Genomic DNA, 21,061 nt, shown 5'->3' with positions numbered 1-21,061 from the left:
GCAAAGGACCCCTGGTTTTGGTATTGGCACTCCATTGGGTCTCTTGAGTTTTAGTGTTTATTCACGTACCATATTTTGATTTTTACGCTAACTCGCCCTGTCGTAGTGTTTAAAGAGCTATTAAGGGGTTATCACATTTCCCAAGATAGCCCTCGCAAGCTAATTAAGGAAGAAGGACAGAAGAGTTAGTGCGATTATTAAAATATAATTGTGCTTAAATCATTGCAAAGGATAAGTAATGATAAATTTTGTCCCTTCCCCTTTGCCCAAACCACCCCTTTAGTTACAAAATAATAAAATAGAATACATTAGACGGGGGCTGCCCATGAGAGAGAAGGGGGGGCAGAATATATCATTTCCTATTTACAAGAGGGCTTTTTTGGAACATTTTATTGCTTCCTCTACAAGCAATAAGCAAGGACCATAGGATCAAAAGGGGACTAGGTGTAGGGTAGTGATTGAGGAGCATGCCTAAAGTTCTAGGTTTTTCTACAAGGGTGGGGATGATCCAATTCATCAAAAAGGGGAATGGATGGCTGAGATTAGAGGAGGGTTTCAACCCTAGCTATAAAAAAAAAGAGAGTCTTGTGGGTAGGGAGGAGAGCCCCATTTTCTAAGAGGAGAACAACAGCAGAGGGAGAGAGGGGAGGAGAGAAACCAAGAGAGCAAGGAAGGAAAAAGGGACGGTTTGCTGCCACCATCGCCATCTTCCCACCTCCATCGAACACCACCTCCGTCCATCTTCTCCGACCACCAGCTGCCACCGACTACCATAACCCCATTTCGCCTAAACCCTCTTCTATCTCACCATCTCTACCCTCATTCCCGCCGGCCGGCCGGCCATCATCTCCATCACCACCGTCATCCACCACCACCATCCTCAACTCCACCATCACCATCATCCTACATTTCAACCACCATTAAACCCTTTTTCCTTTTCCTCTAAAAAACCAGAGAGAAAATCCAGAGAGAGAGAGAGAGACAGAGAGACAAAGAGAGAGAGAGAGAGAGAGAGAGAGAGAGAGAGGGGAGATTTGTGAGTTTGGAGGTCAGCCACCATTGGCACCACCATCATCTCTACAAATCCGGCCGGTTCCGACCACCCTACCTTCGATCCGACATCCGACCATCTTCTTCTACCTCCGTCCACCATCCCGGCCAACCCCTTTTCCGACCCCATTCCACCGGTTCCTACCACCCAACCCTTCCACCACCAAACCCTCTTCCCTCAGCCACCATCTATAAACCCACTTCATCTTCTCCGGTGACATCGGCCGGAATCCGGCCACCCTTCCCTCTGCAGATCCAAGCCCGATATTTCCACAATCGTTACTACAATCCCTCCTCCATATAAACCCATTTCATTACACCATTTCCACTACTTTCTAACCTGTGACCCTCCACCAAACCCATTTTAATCATCCTCAACTCCCCATTACCTCTGTTGCTCTTCTCCACCATCAACTTAACCCACCATCTCCGGCTCCCTCCGATCATTTCCATCAAACTCATTACTCATCTGACCTCCTCTTCTTTTTTATTTTTGAAACCCCCATCACCTCCATTACTCTTCCCCATGATCAAATTAACCCACCAACACCTCCGGCCACATCAACTTCATATCATCATAGGACTTCATTTAGTTTGGGTTTGTAGATAGATGTCTGCTTAGGGAAGAAGAAGAAAACTAAGGGCCCCTACCACCTCCATCCAGATTTGACCCCATCCTCATTTTTGCCTCAATTTCCAGTGATTACCATTTATTCCGACGATTTCAATTCTTGTCTCTCACTCTCTGAAAATCCATTTTTCGGCATAGTATTGGAAAGTGATAACACAAGTTGGATTATCTGATTCTCGTTTGAGAGCCCAATGCATGATTAGAAGAGGGTCTGAAAGGGGTTCATCATTGTTTCGGAGAGGAGAATGCTGGAGAAGGAAAGGAAGATCTGCCTATTCTCAACAAACCAGCATAAGGTCATCAAAGAATAACTCGGGCAGCGATTCATTTAAGGGTATCTAATAAATTCAGGTAATCTATACTATTTTCTTTCAATACATGTTTGAGTCGGAACCATGCCTATTATCATGGAGTGGGATTTGCATTTTGTTGTTATTACTAGCGATCTATGTTTCTTCATGCCATCAAAATTCTAATGGGTTTTGTGAGTTAGATTTACTCTTTTTCCTAGATTCTCTCAAATTTACATTTTACATCAAGCTTTATGTCTTGATTGTCTAAGGAAGTGAAATTTGGTTGTTGTGTTGCAAGTTTCTTTGAGTGCATTTTCTTCCCATGTTAAAATCCAGCTCCTACAATCATTGGCTTTTCTGTAATCTGATCTCAAGGTTGTAGTTAATAGATTTGTTGTTCATTTTGGCTTGGATTACCATTGTATATGGTGAAGGCCATTTTTCGAGTTTCGGGATCCCATCGATTTTGGGAACACATTGTCGGGTTAAGGCGATGACAGACGGCAACCTCTTGAGCCAAAACCCCCTTTCGATCAAAAGGGATAAAAGTACATAAAAATCAAATAACAAAAATCCAAAAAACATAAAAAAACACTCAAAGCGTATTTCGAAATGCTGTTTCGAACTACGTTGGCTTGAGCCCTTTCCACAGGGTACGTAGGCAGCTTGGGATTTTCGTCCCAAGTTCAGTCAAACTTTTCAATAAAATCATTTAAACCCTTCAAAAAAAATCATTTCAGCATCTAAAAATATCTTTCAAGCTTTTCCCAAAAATACAAAAATCAAAATGGGCAAGGATGGTGATTGCCAGGTCACTCGGAGCCTTCTTTTCATTTCATTTCCGATTTTGATTGTGGTTTGCCGGTTTTATCGGTTTTCCAACGTTTTATCGGGTTTTGGGATAGGCGACGACGTAGCGTGGCCCCTTTACAGGGATTGTCCTCGATGAGCCCAACGATAGGCTATGACGATCGCGAGACTTGTCCGATCTTTAGCGGATCAGGATCACTGAGCTCGATTCCTTTAGAATCGCTCCCTGAGTCTATCGTATGTCCAATTTTCTTTTCCCTGGCATTTTGAGTTTGCGCATACCGTCTATTTTCTGATTCCTTTCTTTCCTCGCATCTTTTAGCTTATCGTGTGTTTGTCTTTGGTTCCTTGTGTGTTTACTTTCAGCTTTCTTATTCCTTGTGCGTTTAGTTTCACATGCTTATTTACATGCTTAGCTGTGACATTTATTTGCTTACTTATCATGATCATATGCTTAGCTGTAGATATTTATTGCTTTTCTACTTATCATATCTGCTATTACTTGCTTAGCTGTAGCTGTGCATGCGGATGTTATTGCTTTCCTAGATGTGATGGGTTGGGAGTAGATCCGGTGAGTTAGGATTTTGATGTTTATTTTCTTTTGCCCATTCCCGGGTCATGCATGCTTAGATAGACGTTTCTTCGGGGGTACTCGTTCCCATTTCACATGATTTTAGCCCAAAACTCTTCAAAATTAATTAAAAATGGCATAAGAGACCAGGTGCTTGCACTTGGTCGAATTTGGGGCGCTTAACACCTTCCCCATTCATCATCAGGCACAGACCTTTGTATCTCTGGTTATCCATTGCAACATAGTATTTCATGGGATCCAGGGCCTACTTCCTTGGATGGCGACTCTTCTTTTGTTATAGGTACATCTTGGTTCTGGGCTAGTCCTTGAATCGAGAGGTATCTCATTTATATCGCCACCCATGCTGTGAGTGGCATCATTTCGAGAGTTCCTTGGTAGAGCTCTCCTTCACATTTTGGAGATCTTAGAGGATCGGCGTGGGATCTCGTGTCCCTCGCCCACCGTCCTCGGGATCGGGGTCCACAGTAACCTGGGATTGAACCTCCGACCTCAAGGTTGAATAAAAAGCCTTAACCAGTTGAGCGCAAGGCCCAATCTCAAGAAAAGTTTAGCTTTGTTTGTTGGAACCCTAAAATGAGGCTTTTGATTGATCAACATGCTAGGATCATTCGATCGAGGAGGGGTCAACAACATTGGGTTAGACTTATAGTCGGCATTCGGATCGGTTCACACCCAGGTTGCACCGGTTGGGCTGAAAAAGTAGCTTCGAGAAAGAGCTTAACAACCATGGCTCATAATATTGCATTTTCTACCTGATTTGTTCAACATCAAATTATATACTAGCACTTTACAAGATAGTTTAGGATTTTATTAGGAAGTGAAAGAATGGGTAGGTACAACCCTCTATCACCAAACTTAGCAAATTGATTTTAATTAAACCCTTTAAAGTAGGAGGGGCTTTCGCTTGTATATGAGGAATGCTAAATTGAAGGATGCTCTTGCAAAAAACCAGTCACAAGGATATCCCATTGGATCCATGCCACTCAACCGCATTAATTTTTCCTTCACTTTTTCTATGCAGCTTTAAATGCGGTTGAGTGGCGTAGTTTTTGCATTTTTTTCTCTGCAGCTTTAAATACGGTTGACTGGTGTGGACCTCATGAGGGACCATTGAGCTAGGTTTCACAAGGGTGTCCTTAAGTTTAGCATTCCTCTATGTAGTAGAGATTAGAACAACATTAAAAAAAAGAAAAAAGAAAGAAAAAGGGAGATGATATTTCCCACCCACACACACACACCCCCCCCCCCCCCCCCCCCCCGCCCTCTCGCAATCGCATATAACCTGATTTGAAGTGAAAAGTGGGCAACTTTATGACAAATCACGTTATGAGGGGGGTGTGCAAGTACTGCAGGGGGGTGAAAATATCATCACCCAAAAATAAAGGGTTACTCTTATTAAAGTCAGAGAGTACAGATGCCATTTCACTTGAAAAATACCAAGGGGATGTTTGGCAGCCATGAAAATTTCTTGCATGGAATATTCGTGGGTCCAATTCTGAGAGAGGAGCTGAGAATGAAGGGCAGAAGGGAGTGGAGAGAGATTTGAGAGGATAGGAGTGGAGAGAGCATGGGAAATCCCTTAAAACAGTAAAAAACACACAATTAACACCCCTCCCCCCACCCCACCAAATTCCTCAACTGGCCCCTCAAATATTCCATTGACTTTTTTTTCATGGGTGCCAAATATTCCCTAAGGGGCCGTTTGAATGCCCCCGTTCCAATTCCTCAACTGTCTCCCCTAATATTCCATGGACCCTTTTTTCATGGGTGCCAAATATTCCCTAAGAGCTCGTTTGGATGCCGAGAAGATTTTGATTTGGATTTCTCACATTTGCAGCACCTTTTGCAATGTGAATTGGATCCGAATCAAATTTTTGGATTTCCAATTCAGTGACTGACGGTGGAAAAATTCAGATTTCCAAATATGCTGTGAAAATAAATAATTGGAAATCTAGAGATCCGGCAGTTTCTTTCACCCTCTTTGCTCATCCTCTCCCGTCCAGTAGGAAATACCCCTTCACTTTCTGGCTCCCTCAACATGAGCTGGCGGATCTATTCATTTTGTATTCAAAACTCAATTCCAAATCCAAATACAAAATATGAGGTATCTAGATGGGCCCTAATTAAATTTTCAATGACTTATATTCAAGGTCAAGAATTAAATGGTTTAGAATATTCGTACCTAGTCCATTTCAAAAAAATATTCGTACCGAGTAATTTTCACACTATAAGTCATCAACGGGCCAGATGTCCTCAATGGAACGACTCAGATCATGCCCATATCATTTGGGTGAAGTAATCACTACAAGAAAAAAGGTTATTGCCGATGTTCTCCTACCGGTGTCTACAAAAAACGTCCCTAAAACTATATATGCACCAGCGTTCATAAACAAAACGACCATGAAGGGTTATTTCTGCGCTACTAACTTCTCGCGCCCAAAAAGATGCCCGTATATATTTACCGACGTTTACTGAACGTCACTCATATATGTATTCACGAACGTTTTGTGAATAAAACGTCGGCAATCAATTTGATAATTGCATTGGGAAATACCGACGTTAGATAGCTGTCGGTGAAGTGATAACCACCGACGATATTAATTGAACGACTTTAATCAAATAAAGATTAAAGTCGATCAAAAGTCGATCCTGTTTTCACACCCTCGCCATTTTTATTTTCCCACAGACCCTTTGAAATTGAAACCCTAGAAAGACCCTTTTTCCCCTCCAAATCGAAATCCTCGAGACTCCCTATTTCGTTTCACCTATTTTTTTCATTTTTAGGGCTTTATGAAGTAGAGGTTGGCAAGGGTTTTTAGGGTTTGAAGGAAGAAGAAGAGGTTTTGTAACCCCCAAAACACACAGCCTCCACCACCACCTCTATCTCCGTGCCTCTCCACCACCACTAGCCACAAACCCCATCTCCCAAAGTCAGGGATCAAACCATTCCACCTCCATCAGACCCCATTTTTTTCTGGAAATACCCCCAAACCGAGTTCGCTTCATCAAAAATCACTTTAATCTGAGCCACAACGAGTATAAGGATCAGTGCGAAGGGTTTAATCATCGTCCTTCCTTCCAACAAGAAGAAGACAAGGAAATAGGTAACATCCCTCTCATTCTTCCTTTCTAATTCCACTCTTATTTTGTCATTTGTTTATGTGGTTCACAGATCCCCTTTCGGATTTCTATTTGCTTTCTATTTTCTTAATACTTAGTTGTTCGTTGATGTCTTTGATCCTTGGTATTTGATCTATGTTTTGGTCTTTGTATCGTCTGTGTTGCATTCATTTCTCTCTCAATTTCAAAAAAAATGTAAGAGGAAGATGATAGTAGAGTGGATGATGAGATAATATATTTCAGTTTTTGGTTCGAAGTTTTGGGCAGTGATAAATTCACACTCATTTGAGATCTGGCTGGGTATGAGCATTTTTTAGTTGTTCAGGGTTTCAAGAGAAAAAATGTTCCAGCAAGAGAAAAGATTTGAGATCTGGTTGGGTATGAGCATTTCTTAGTTGTGAGGGCTTGATAAATGTTCCATTCTTAGTTGTGAGGGCTTTATTTTAATGCATTTAGTTTGATTTTTAGGGTATATATATAGTTTAAAGTCATTGTTCGATTTTATTCAGTCTAGCTAGGGTATCTTCTAATGCATTTAATATTTTGATTATTTTTTCACCTTTTAGTTTGGGGTTTATCATCTGTTGTTTCATGTCAATATGGGGTTTTTTTAGGGATTATCAATGAGTTTTATTTTTCGAACCAATGGAATTGGGTTTTTTTCTTCTTATTATCATGGGGTATTTTTAATGGTAGAATGTGGGAACTATTTTTATATAATAATTTAGGTTTTTCTTGGAATTATCATGGGTGATTTTGAAACTTTTATGGGGTTTCTGTTGGGATTTTCATGGGTTGTTATTTTTCAAACGAATATCATGATTTTTGTCTTCTGGATGTGTCTTATCATCTGCAAATCTTTTCTCACCATTTTCTCCCAATAGGTTGATCTTCTTTCTCATTGTTTTACTGCTGCTCTGGGATCAAGAATTGGGGTAAGAACATGGTTAGTTCTCTTTCACCCTCTTGTTGTTATCCCTATAAAGCATGCCATTTGGGAGCCAATCGAATTAGTGATTCTAGCACCTATGAAGAACCAAATCAGTTATATTCATTAAGATAAACAACAAAAGGTGTTGAATTCCCAAAGGACGAAAATCTACACTGTGGTATTCTATCTGTTCATGTTATCATATTCAAAATGTCTCATAATCTTTCTTTCATTTTAACCACTAGCTTACCATTGTCCATTTGATTTGTTTGATATCCAGAGATATGCAGTCTCCATCACCATTCGTATTGTTGTAAGTAGCAAGCATCATCCTCGGTCTTAATTAATATTTTATTGATATTTTAGCTTGTCATGTCTTTGTTTAACATATTGGATGAGACTAGCCTCTTAATCCATCAAACCTCGCCTTGGGGTTATTCTTGGGCATTGTTTGTTTTAGATTCTACGAATCAATTTTGAATCCAAAAATCAGTTTTCGACTCAAGATTGATTCTTAGAATCTACAACAAATAGGGCCTTAGAAAAGATAAGTTGATGATTGTTTTAGTACTTTATGTTACAGATGAGCTGTCATTTTCCTCACATTGATGGTCTATAGATGATCAACAATCTTGATTACACATACATGTCCTTGTGTGAGCTACAATGACTATCCCCCTAGTTAGCCACTTTCTACAAAGCAAGGGGTGAAGTCCTTGATCATATATGTGGTAAAGACTTTATTCTTCATGTAATTCATTCTTGCAGATTGGCAAGTTAATAAACTCTGCAATGCCGATATAAATATGCTTGCTAATTATCTCAACTTCTAATTCCTTGGTAGATTATTTTTTAGAATCAAGTTGCATTTCACAATTCTAATTAGCCTTCTTATGGAGTGGAACAAGTAGAGTCTTAATGTGCGAATAGAATCATGACAATGTCTTCATGTGCCTTTCATGAGTGATATTTGATTGGCTATTTTTTTCTAACAGGTGGAAGGCATTTTTGCAATGCTAGATAAATTTACAACCATAATTGCACACCATTGTCTTTATTTCCTGAGATGGCATCATTGCATACCATTTGAGATCTCTATTCCTTACTTTTCTTCTTAAACCTAATTCCACACTTCAAATCACCCTAAATCCCCTGCATTTCCACAAGAAGAGCCCTAAATCGGCGCACTAATACATATATTTTTGTATGTATGTATATGAACAAAGATGTCTGCATATGCTTCATCCATTGTTTCGAAACTCCCCTGCGTCATCGTGGACTTCCCTGAGTCGACTGCCTTTTACCCTGGTCTTGTCCAAGTGAGTATTTTGGCCTACAAATACAATCAAAACTCCATTGACTCTTTCGAGTTAACATGATCACGTCAACTGAGTACTAAGCTGTGTCATCCAAGTACTCGACTGCGTCGTTCTGAGTCGATTAGATGTACATCATTTTGCTAATCTATCAGGAGCCTTATAAGCAACTGTTGGACTCAACAGGTCAAATAGATGTAAAGTCAATTCTCAACAAAATTGGTCTTTAATTTTTTATGATGGTCTTATCCTATTCTGTGATATAGGGGTTCACATGTACCGGTTTTGATATGAATTGTACGTCAAAATTTTCATACACTCATATATAACCAATTTGGTTGATTAAAATCAATGTGGGTTTATTGACACTCCCTTTTCTTCCTAATCTTGATAAATTGTTGTATTTAACTTATTTAGCAGTAGAAATCGGTTTCTATCTTTATCTCCCTCTTCAATGACCCTGGCTAAGTGTAAAAGTCATGACATTGCCCCACCCATTTGTTTTCTCCATTATCAATTTAACCTATTGGAATGGTAGAAATCTGTTTTGCTCTTTATCTTCCTTTTACATGTAACATGACCCTACCAAAGTCAACGAGTGTTAAACTCATAGCATCCCTCCACTCATCTATACTGTTTTTTAATCAACTTTCGTCTTTCATTCTCTTTTTAATCTTGAATAACTTGCAAGTCGTGCATCACACGGATGGTCCTCTTTGTAACTGAGACATTTCAATGTGTTTCATTGTTACCGAAGTGTTGATAAGTTATCCTGCTATGTGTTTGCTAGTGCTTAATTTTTTCATGGGCTTGCAATATCCAATAAATATATCCCTACTGTACGAAATACCAACATTTTCCTCTATCTCTAAGAAAATACATAAGTTAATCTTTGTTTGCACATTGGGGGATTTACTGTGGTTTCTTGAATGCCTTTTTTATTTCGTTTTTTTTTTTCACATCCCCAATCTTGCTCTTGCAAGATAAGCTAAATCTTCTCTATTGTCACCATAGCTAAATTTTCTCCTTCATGTTTTTCTTTATTTTGTTCCCCACCACAATTCTGTTGTTTATTTTGCTAACCTATCTCTTTAATTTTCTTTTAGTTTCTTTTAGATCTAAAATTACTTGCATCCGTGCATCGCACGGGTGTCCCACTAGTACACACACACACACACACACTATATAGCAGAAGTAATCCATCTCAAAGTACATGCTTTTGTTGAATCATCTTATTCGGCTATATCAATTCTGCATGACAGTAGTAATCCATTTCCCTGCTTTTCTATTAGATACTTAATGCTCAAGTAGCTGATTTTATTGGATCATTTTAATGAAAATTTCTGTCTTTTGAAGTGTTAGACTGTAAGACTCTTTCTGATAGATGAAATATTTCTGAAGACCGTACTTAATATATTCTTCTAAATGCTTTTAAAGATGGAAATTGAAAAGAAAAAGCAATAGGCACCCAGGCCTCGCTGAATTCTTCACATGTATGGGAGACGCGGTAGGAGCACAAATCGCTTGGCCATCTCATCATAGAAGTACTTTAAAGCACTAGAGAATTCTTATTCTTATTTAAGAAAAAAAAATTAGGGTGTAATGCGTAGGGAGCATCTCATCCACTAAGGATAAAGACCATGACATGATGGAATAGTCATGGAAGTTGGAAGAATCCATATGAAGATATTTGCTCATGAGTACACTTTCCTTTGAATCCAAACATTTAAAGAAAAGGCTTGTGGACCTGTGGTGATATGGGAGATTGCAGAGAGAGTTCCAGCCGCATCTAGAGCAACAACAATATATAGTTGCCACAATTTCGAGGTTTTTCACCGTCGGGTCAGCCACATTTCGGGGGGTTTCAAAACCAAAATCCAGCCATGATCAACCCAGTAAGGAGGGGTTTTTCCCTATATTTTTGAAGAATTATTCATGAATTAAGGTTGGTGTGGTGTCAAGTGCTATATGATTTCTCTAGTTTTAATATTGATCTAATTAATATGCTTTCTCTGTTGGATAGTTTGATTTCATGCCATGAATATGAGGAGTTTGGATCAGCGGCGCATTTATCCCCCACCACCTAATCAAGGAGATCAGAAGGGCTTCAATCGAAAGAATGATGTAAATCTCCATACACATGCTTTTATGTTGAATAGATAGATGAATCTCGTGTGGTGTCAAGTGCTATATCATTTCTATAGTTTTAATATTGACCTAATGTGCTTTGTATGTTGAATAGATTGATGAATCTCATGTCATTGGGAATATGAGGAATTTGGATAAGACCACCTAATCAAGGATATCTGGAGGGCTCCAATCCAATGAATGGCTTCTACGTTGGAGAATCTAGGTACCATCTGTTTGTCTAATATTCTCTATTGTTAGAAATATATAATTTATTTTATCTTGCAAAATAATGGCTTATTTAATAGATACAATCTAAATAGAACATATGTTCATAATATTCCGCTAACTTATGGTATTAAATAGGAAGAATCTGTAGGAAGAACTTGTGGTTTGATGGGTTTCTTTTATAACCAATAGGGAAATGATTTCAACACTACTATATGTAGATACATGCAGGGGCAGAACCACGTATAGCGTGAGGGGGGCCGTGGACCCCCCCAATGATCTGTAGCATCCCTTTTAATATAGGTGCCATATTTCCAATAATACCCTTTGCCCTCTTTCAATTTCTCAATTTTAGTAAAGGGACAAATGTCTTTCTTTTAATTACATTGCCCTTTTCATTCCAAAGCAGAATCCTGAGTTTCCAAGATAACAACGCCCTATCTTTTAGGGTTTTGTTTCCAAAACAATCGTTCTTCATGATTTGAATATCTTACTATTTTGTCATATCTCTCCATCTCTCCCTCCCTCTCAGTCTCTCAATCTCGATCCCCCATTATTTCCTTTCATGTTGTTTTCCGGCGGGCGGTTTTCATTCATTCTGTGTATGCTTTCTCTCTCTCATCTCTGTTTATTTTGGATTTTTAAAACCTAATAGAAGTAGAAGGCCTTTTCCCTTTTGGATTTTGAGAACAAATTTGGAGTACCAAACCAAGCCTTTTGGACTTTGAGAACCGATTGCAAGTCCCAAACCAAGCCTTTTTGGGGTTTTTCCTCATTGGCGACTCATGGAGAATTAGAGATGGATACGGTTTTAGCAAAAAACCTGATTTTGTTTTTATAGTTTTATCCTTGCTAATTTGCTATCTATAAGAAGATTCTCCTGTATATATTTTACATAGTTCTCTTGGGTTTACTCACAAGTGAGAAATGTGTCATGAAAGAAAACAAATGCCTCTTATTCAAGGCTATTATCAGATGTTTGTACTCTAAGAAAAGCAACACTAATTCCTTTTTTATATCTGCTAATAAGGTATGGGCAACTCAATGGCAAATGTGATTCTTAGAAATTCCTTCTATATTTGTTTCTCGTAACTCTAGTTCAAAAAAAATCTGATTTCATAGCTTTTTGTACAAAAAAAAAGAAACTGATGGGGTGTAAAAACTCCAGCCTCTAACAGGCCGCCACCTGTCCCAGAGTAGGTGAACTCCAGCCTCTCACAGGCCACCACCTGTCCCAGAGTAGGTGAGCTCCAGCCTCTCACAGGCCGCCACCTGTCCCAGAGTAGGTGAGCTCCAGCCTCTCACAGGCCGCCACCTGTCCCAGAGTAGGTGAGCTCCAGCCTCTCACAGGCCGCCACCTGTCTTGGAGTAGGTGAACTCCAGCCTCTCACAGGCCGCCACCTGTCCTGGACACCTCACCAGGTTTTCCCCTATAAATAGGGGTTCAAAGCTCAAACCAACGGGTAATACGAAAAACGGGTAATGCGAAAAAACCCCTCTCCACCCAAAACTCTTAAGACTTCTGCCCTTCACTCCTACTCATACTGACTTGAGTGTCGAAGGGCCTGTCCGGAGTAAAACCCGGGTTGGTCTTCTGACCTCGCTTGACTTGTGCAGGACTCAGCCCTCATAGCAGGACGCGCTTCTAGCCACTTCACTACTCGTTCACTCCGGTCCCACAGGACTCAGCTCCTTTGGTTATCCAGCTCAGCTCTTACGTCACTGCTGTACATGTTACCGATTTTCGGTCTAACAGATTGGCGCCATCCGTGGGACCTCAGAACTAAAAGCCGTTCTCAGACATCTCACAAAAAATGGCAGGGAGCAAGAGTGCGCGGATACCTACTTCACGGACTACCCAAACCGTGCTGCCCCGCAGGACCCGGAGCGAGCGAATTGCCTCGCTGGTAGTAGCAGCTTCTGCTACAGCCGAGCAGAGCCCTGCTCGCTCAGAACACCTGAATCCCCTGCCCACTCCGGAGCAAGTTCAAGCTCTTTTTCAACAAATGACGGCTCTCGTTGGGCAGTACCAACAACTACTTCAGACTCCTCCCCAACCTCCTCCAGAAGCTCCACAATCTGTCCAAGAAAGGACAAACATCCATAGGGGAGAGTCATCACGCCATGATGAGGATCGAACTCACCACTCCACCAGACAAGTCCATCACCCCACAGTGAGGCATGCCCAAGCAGAACCTCACCGTCGTCAAAGGTCGCGGTCCCCCTCCGCACAAAGGCGCCGAGCTCATGAAGATCGTGCACCACCAGTGAAGTCCCGGCCTCGTCGTAGGAGTCCGGAGAGCTAGTCCGGCTCCGCGGCGAGCCAATCTGTGGGAAGAATCAGGTCCTTGGAACATAGAACGGATCCGCTCCTACAGAGAATGCAGGAAATGGACCACCGGATAGAGGAGCTGGCGAAGGATCAGAGCCGGCCCGCCTCCAGGGCGTTCTCAAGCAGAACGCCGTTCACTGATGATGTCCTGGGTGCCCCAGCACCCAGAGGGTTTAAAATGCCCGCTGTTCCGCAGTATGACGGGACCACTGACCCCGTCGACCATTTGGAGACATTCAGAACAATGATGCTCCTCCACGGCGCCTCCGACGGCTTCATTTGCAGAGCGTTTCCAATAACGCTAACTGGTGCGGCAAGAGACTGGTATTCCAGAATGAAATCGAACTCTGTCAATAACTTCGATGATTTCGGAGAGGATCTGGTCCGTCACTTCATGAGTAGCCGCAGGCCGAGGAAAACAACAGCATCCCTGATGGCCTTGCGGCAGGACGACAATGAGCCCCTGAAAGTATTCGTCCGCCGCTTCAACAGGGAGGCACTTCAGGTGCCAAATCTAGATCCCTCAGCAGCTATGAATGCGCTCCTCGCGGGTGCCAGGTCTAATGATTTCCGTCGGGCTGTAGCTCGACAAAATCCGCACTCACTGGCAGACCTCATGGCCCCCAGAAGAGAGAAGTCCCCGCAGAGGAGGGAAGATAACTTCACCCCTCTCAACACCTCCCGGAGACACATACTGGCCGCTATCAGTAGTGAAGAGTTCGTGAGGTGGCCAACCAGAATGATCTCCAAGGGAAATAAGAGGGACCAATCAAAGTACTGTCGATTCCACAGGGACCACGGTCACGACACAGACGAATGTTGGCAGCTCAAGGAAGAAATCGAGCAGCTAATTGGCCGGGGCTACATGAAAAAGTACGTTCGCAGTGACGGCCACAGACCGGAGAGCAGAGAGAAGAGTCCGCAGGGCCGCAGCCCTCGACGGTCGCAGCCACCCCCTGCGAAGAACCAATCTCCCCCTCCATCCAGTCCACAACCAGAAGTGCACCGATCCCAGCTAAGGGGAGTCATTGGCACAATTATGGGCGGACCCACCGCTGGGGGCACATCGTCTGCTGCTCGAAAATCATATGCACGACGAGTCAACGCCGTGCACACATGCAGTAAAAAGTCGAAGACGGAGAATGAGATCTCCTTTTCAGACACAGATCTGGACAACCTCATACTGCCTCACGACGACGCCCTGGTCTTAACTATTCTCGTCGCCAACTGGGAGCTGAAGAAAATCCTGGTCGACAATGGGAGTTCGGCGGATATCTTATACTATCACGCCTTTCAGAAGATGATGATAGGTGACGACCGCCTGAAGCCGGCAAGCTCAGATCTGTTTGGCTTCTCCGGAGAGGTTGTGAAAGTAGAGGGGCAGATTGAGCTCCCAGTCCTTGTCGGAGAGCCACCCTGCCAGGCGTTCGCTATGGTCAACTTCCTGGTAGTAAGGGCCACTTCGGCCTATAATGCTATCCTAGGACGGCCTGGCCAGAACCTGATTCGCGCAGTGGCTTCGGCTTATCACCAAAAGATGAAGTTCATAACCCCCAACGGCGTGGGAGAAATTCGAGGAGATCAACCCCAATCCAGGGAGTGCTATGCGATGGCACTCAAAGGCAAAAATACAGTGGAATCACTGCCTATCGAACTACTCGATGTCAGGGACGAACTCATGGGGACTCAACCCGTTGAAGACCTCATCCCCATCCCACTATGCCCAGAAGATAGTGAGAAAGTCGCTCTAATCGGCTCCTCTCTCAGCAGCAGCACTCAGCACCAACTCACTAAGTCAAATCGTCCTGCATGAAAGGTAATTTTGTAAATTAAATTTATGTTAATATGAATAATATAATCTTTTTGCAGACTCAGTCTCCCTCTTGTATCTGGAAACCCAGTTCATAAAACTTGGGTACTCTCTAGAAATCCAGTTCATAAAACTTGGGTACTCTTTGGAAACCCAGTTCATAAAACTTGGGTACTCTTTGGAAACCCAGTTCATAAAACTTGGGTACTCTTTGGAACCCAGTTCATAAAACTCGGGTACTCTGGAAACCCAGTTCGCTAAAACTGGGTACTCGCTGCTTGGATCGCCACGGCTCGTCTCCGCAAAGATCGGGAGCTCACTCCTGGTCCGGAACCAGCCCGGATGCAAAAACCAACGCCGCTTGGAAACCTAGTTCACTAAAACTCGGGTACTCTGGAAACCCAGTTCACTAAAACTCGGGTGCTCGCTACTTGGAAACCCAGTTCGCTAAAACTAGGGTACTCGCTACTTGGAAACCCAGTTCGCTAAAACTAGGGTACTCGCTACTTGGAAACCCAGTTCGCTAAAACTAGGGTACTCGCTGCTCGGAAACCCAGTTCGCTAAAACTAGGGTACTCGCTGCCCGGAAACCCAAGTTCAATAAAACTTGGTCATCCTAAGCCGTTCAGAACATCTCAAGCCGAACTGGATATAGCGCAAAGCGCTACAGGACAAAATTCAGTTCATCTCACCCCGACCAGGACTCGGTGTGATTCGCTACAAGACAAAATTCAGTTCATCTCAAGCCGAACTGGATATGACGCGTCTCGCTACAGGACAAAATTCAGTTCATCCCAGGCCGAACTGGATATGACGCGTCTCGCTACAGGACAAAATTCAGTTCATCCCAGGCCGAACTGGATATGACGCGTCTCGCTACAGCACAAAATTCAGTTCATCTCAAGCCGAACTGGATATGACGCGTCTCGCTACAGGACAAAATTCAGTCCGGCCCCAGCCGGACTGGATATAACGCGTTTCAGCAAAACGACAAAAAACAGTCCGGTCCGAATCGGACTGGGCGCAACACGACAAAAATCAGTCCGGCCCCAGCCGGACTGGATATAACGAGTTTCAGCAAAACGACAAAAATCAGTCCGGTCCGAACTGGATTGGGCGCAACACGACAAAAATCAGTCCGGCCCCAGCCGGACTGGATATATCGCGTCTCAGCAAAACGATAAAAAGCAGTTCGGTCCGAACCTGACTGGGCGCAAGACGACAAAAATCAGTCCTGTGGAAGCCGTACTCCGAACTCCGGACTGAATACGACGCGTCCTACAAAATGTCAAAATCAGTCCGGTGGAAGCCGTACTCCGGACTCCGAACTCCGTACTCCGAACTCCTGACTGAATACGACGCGTCCTACAAAACGTCAAAATCAGTCCGGTGGAAGCCGTACTCCGGACTCTGAACTCCGTACTCCGAACTCCGGACTGAATACGACGCGTCCTACAAAACGTCAAAATCAGTCCGGTGGAAGCCGTACTCCGGACTCCGAACTCCGTACTCCGAACTCCGGATTGAATACGACGCGTCCTACAAAACGTCAAAATCAGTCCGGTGGAAGCCGTACTCCGGACTCCGAACTCCGTACTCCGAACTCCGGACTGAATACGACGCGTCCTACAAAATGTCAAAATCAGTCCGGTGGAAGCCGTACTCCGGACTCCGAACTCCGGACTGAATACGACGCGTCCTACAAAACGTCAAAATCAGTCCGGTGGAAGCCGTACTCCGGACTCCGAACTCCGTACTCCGAACTCCGGACTGAATCCGACGCGTCCTACAAAACGTCAAAATCAGTCCGGTGGAAGCCGTACTCCGGACTCCGAACTCCGTACTCCGAACTCCGTACTCCGAACTCCGGACTGAATACGACGCGTCCTACAAAACGTCAAAATCAGTCCGGTGGAAGCCGTACTCCGGACTCCGAACTCCGGACTCCAGACTCCGAACTCTGAACTCCGTACTCCGAACTCCGGACTGAATACGATGCGTCCTACAAAACGTCAAAATCAGTCCGGTAGCCGTACTCCGGACTCCGAACTCCGTACTCCGAACTCCGGACTGAATACGACGCGTCCTACAAACGTCAAAATCAGTCCGGTGGAAGCCGTACTCCGGACTCCGAACTCTGGACTGAATACGACGCGTCCTACAAAACGTCAAAATCAGTCCGGTGGAAGCCGTACTCCGGACTCCGGACTGAATACGACGCGTCCTACAAAACGTCAAAATCAGTCCGGTGGAAGCCGTACTCCGGACTCCGAACTCCGTACTCCGAACTCCGGACTGAATACGACGCGTCCTACAAAACATCAAAATCAGTCTGGTGGAAGCCGTACTCCGGACTCCGTACTCTGAACTCCGTACTCCGAACTCCGGACTGAATACGACGCGTCCTACAAAACGTCAAAATCAGTCCGGTGGAAGCCGTGCTCCGGACTCCAGACTCCGTACTTCGAACTCCGGACTGAATACTACGCGTCCTACAAAACGTCAAAATCAGTCCGGTGGAAGCGGTACTCCGGACTCCGAACTCCGTACTCCGAACTCCGGACTGAATACGACGCGTCCTACAAAACGTCAAAATCAGTCCGGTGGAAGCCGTACTCCGGACTCCGAACTCCGGATTGAATACGACGCGTCCTACAAAACGTCAAAATCAGTCCGGTGGAAGCCGTACTCCGGACTCCGAACTCCGGACTCCGGACTGGACTCCCAGACCAATTCCAGCCGGACTCCGTACTGGACCTCCAGACTGAATTCCCCGATTCACTTCCAAACAACGCCTACCCATCCAGAGAAACGATTGATCACACTTTCCCAAGTCCCTCAATGACTTGGAAAACTGGGGGGCAACTGATGGGGTGTAAAAACTCCAGCCTCTAACAGGCCGCCACCTGTCCCAGAGTAGGTGAACTCCAGCCTCTCACAGGCCGCCACCTGTCCCAGAGTAGGTGAGCTCCAGCCTCTCACAGGCCGCCACCTGTCCAAGAGTAGGTGAGCTCCAGCCTCTCACAGGCCGCCACCTGTCCTGGAGTAGGTGAACTCCAGCCTCTCACAGGCCGCCACCTGTCCAAGACACCTGTTTTGGACACCTCACCAGGTTTTCCCCTATAAATAGGGTTTCAAAGCTCAAACCAACTGGTAATACGAAAAACGGGTAATGTGAAAAACCCCCTCTCCACCCAAAACTCTTAAGACTTCTCCCCTTCACTCCTGCTCATACTGACTTGAGTGTCGAAGGGCCTATCCGGAGTAAAACTCGGGTTGGTCTTCTGACCTCGCTTGACTTGTGCAGGACTCAGCCCTCATAGCAGGACGCGCTTCTAGCCACTTCACTACTCGTTCACTCCGGTCCCACAGGACTCAGCTCCTTTGGTTATCCAGCTCAGCTCTTACGTCACTGCTGTACCTGTTACCAATTTTCGGTCTAACAGAAACCACAGGTATTAAATTGTAGGAAAATCTCGCTCGAGGTATTCTTTTTATATGGATGGATGTTGTGATAATTAATTACTGTAGCTGCGGTCTAGAATTCCCAATCCTTTTACTTCTTTTACTTCCATTTCCTTGTTAATTGGTTCTCTGGTTCGGAGATTTGGTCCAGTTTGGTTCTCTTCCATTTTCTTGTTAATTGGATCTTATGCAAAATGGTTTGTGGCCGAGAGACAAAACCAATAAATGTGCGTGATCTATACTCATGAGTTCTGACCATTTCACATTATACTTTTATCCCAAAGTAAAGGGGCATGTTTTGTATTATTTTTTGACTACTTTGGCCCTGTTTGGATTTGCAGGAATTTTCTGGAAAAGTTTGGAAAGGAAAATATTTATTAAGGGATTTGCTAGAGTGTATCGCAGAAGGCATTTCATGGATGGCCTGTTGCATCTGAGAGCAGCCACGTAGGCTCACTTTTCAGCAGATTTTGTCTTTATTCATTAGGTGGCTGCTCTCAGATGCAACAGGCCATTCGTGAAATGCCTTCTGCGATGGACACTACCAAATCCCACTTATAAAATTTCCCAACTTTCTAGCATGCTAAAAAGATAACTTGAACCAATCCTATTCAGTTTTTTAATTAGAGGGACCTTCAATGTCTGATAATATTCCTCTAAATTAACCAATTTCAATTAAGCTAAAAGTCACCCAAAGCCATTGGATTTCTTTGTCCATCTCCACTGTAGAGGGTAACAAGAACTTTATAATATAAGAAGGTGTTATTATTAGGAACATTTGTAATTTTTTTTATTGGTTGCATCTTACCCCTTTCTCTGCATTATACTTTGAAATGCAATTGATATATTTCAGAGTTACCAATAAATCATTCATTGATTCTGCAGGTCTTTCTATTTTTGTGTATGTTCAGTTTACCTTTCCGTTGTTAGCGTTAGGATTCTTTAAGTCTAACAAAGCCCATTGAACAGGTAAACCTTTGGTACTTCAAGCCCCGTAGACATTGTGGGCATTGCCAATGAACATGAGGATGGTCTTTTCTCGATCGATCGGAATAACGGCTGCATCAAAGTGATGCCTCCAAGATAGGGGTTGAATTCGTTAGCGGAAGAGAACGCAGTGGAGATGGTTTTTTTCTTTTTTCTTTTTTCTTTTTGCTTTTTCTAGTGCTTCACTCTTTCTTAGGGAACTGAGACTTTTTTATATTGTAAAATTGGAAATGAGAATTGATTTTGTATTACATGTATTACATGTATTACAAGTTTTAAAATTGTATCCCATATTACATGTATTACAGGTTGTTTGTATCCCATAGTAGTGTAAGATTCAATGCCATTGTAGTGTGAGGAGGTTGGAATGCCATATTACAGGTTGTATCCCAATATGATGGATTGTAGTGTGAGATTGTTTGAATGCCATATTACAAGTTATATCCCAATATTTTGATAAAGGGAATTTAAATATATATATATATATATATATATATATATATACACCGACAGCCAAGACCGTCGGTGATTCTCACAATCAAACTACAGCCATACATTTTCAGCAACGGTCATGTTAACGTCGGTGTTTATACCAACATTCACAAAATGTCGCTGAATGAGCATATTCACCGATGGTCCTTAACCATCGGTATATTCACCGACGCTCAGAAAATGTCGCTAAATTTGCTATTTACCGATGGTCTTTAGCGTCGGTGTAGTTACCGAAGCTCACAAAACATCACTGAATAAGGTATTCACTGATGGTCCAAAATGTCATTGTATTAACCGTCGCTAAATACATGTATCCAAAGGCCCATGTGGATCTTTTAATGACGGTCTTGACCGTCGGTGTAGTAATACATACACCAATGGTTTACTTAAAATGTCGGTAAATGGTAGCACCGACGCTTTGTTTTTTATTTTTAACGACGTTCATAGACGCCGGTATAAATGGTAGCACCGACACTTTGCAATAAACGTCGGTTAATACCTTTAGGCACGGTACTATCAGTGACGTTCTCTAAAAGTGTCGGTGCAAGTTACACCAACATTCAATGGTATATGCACCGACGGTCATGACCGTCGGTGAATGTCACTTTTCTTGTCATGCGCTTCTCACAGAAAGAGCTTCTGATAGCAACATTTCCCATAGCCTTATTTCTTTTGAGCGTAAAATGGGATCTTATCGCGCTCCCGGCGTGATCGCGGTAGTTTAAGATCTTATCCTGCTGATAAAACAAACTAATCGTTGATATCCACACTCCCTTGCTTCAATAATGGCACTCCAATCTTTGCAATCATATATGACACCCATCCACTACGTTTGCCTTACTCAAGAAGATTCCCGCTAGCATGTGACCCAACCCCT

General features: G+C 43.2%; 1 long non-coding RNA gene across 2 annotated transcripts; it reads left to right on the top strand.

The window, feature by feature from the left end:
* The first annotated feature begins 613 nt into the window (after positions 1–613).
* Positions 614–20,047, top strand: LOC143864337 (uncharacterized). 2 transcript variants are annotated; one of them, XR_013241137.1, is made up of 7 exons: positions 614–2,032; positions 7,708–7,740; positions 8,011–8,158; positions 10,181–10,688; positions 10,767–10,867; positions 10,986–11,096; positions 19,675–20,047. It is a non-coding gene; the product is annotated as an uncharacterized LOC143864337 (long non-coding RNA). The 2 variants fall into 2 exon arrangements; XR_013241138.1 differs by lacking the exons at positions 7,708–7,740; positions 8,011–8,158.
* The last annotated feature ends 1,014 nt before the right edge of the window (positions 20,048–21,061 follow it).

This window comes from Tasmannia lanceolata, unplaced genomic scaffold, assembly GCF_043159265.1.
Source record: "Tasmannia lanceolata isolate RefF3 unplaced genomic scaffold, GAP_Taslan_0.1 ptg000003l, whole genome shotgun sequence".
Lineage (NCBI taxonomy): Eukaryota > Viridiplantae > Streptophyta > Magnoliopsida > Canellales > Winteraceae > Tasmannia > Tasmannia lanceolata.
Note: the sequence above shows the minus strand (reverse complement) of the source record. Positions and strands in the feature narration are given on the sequence as shown.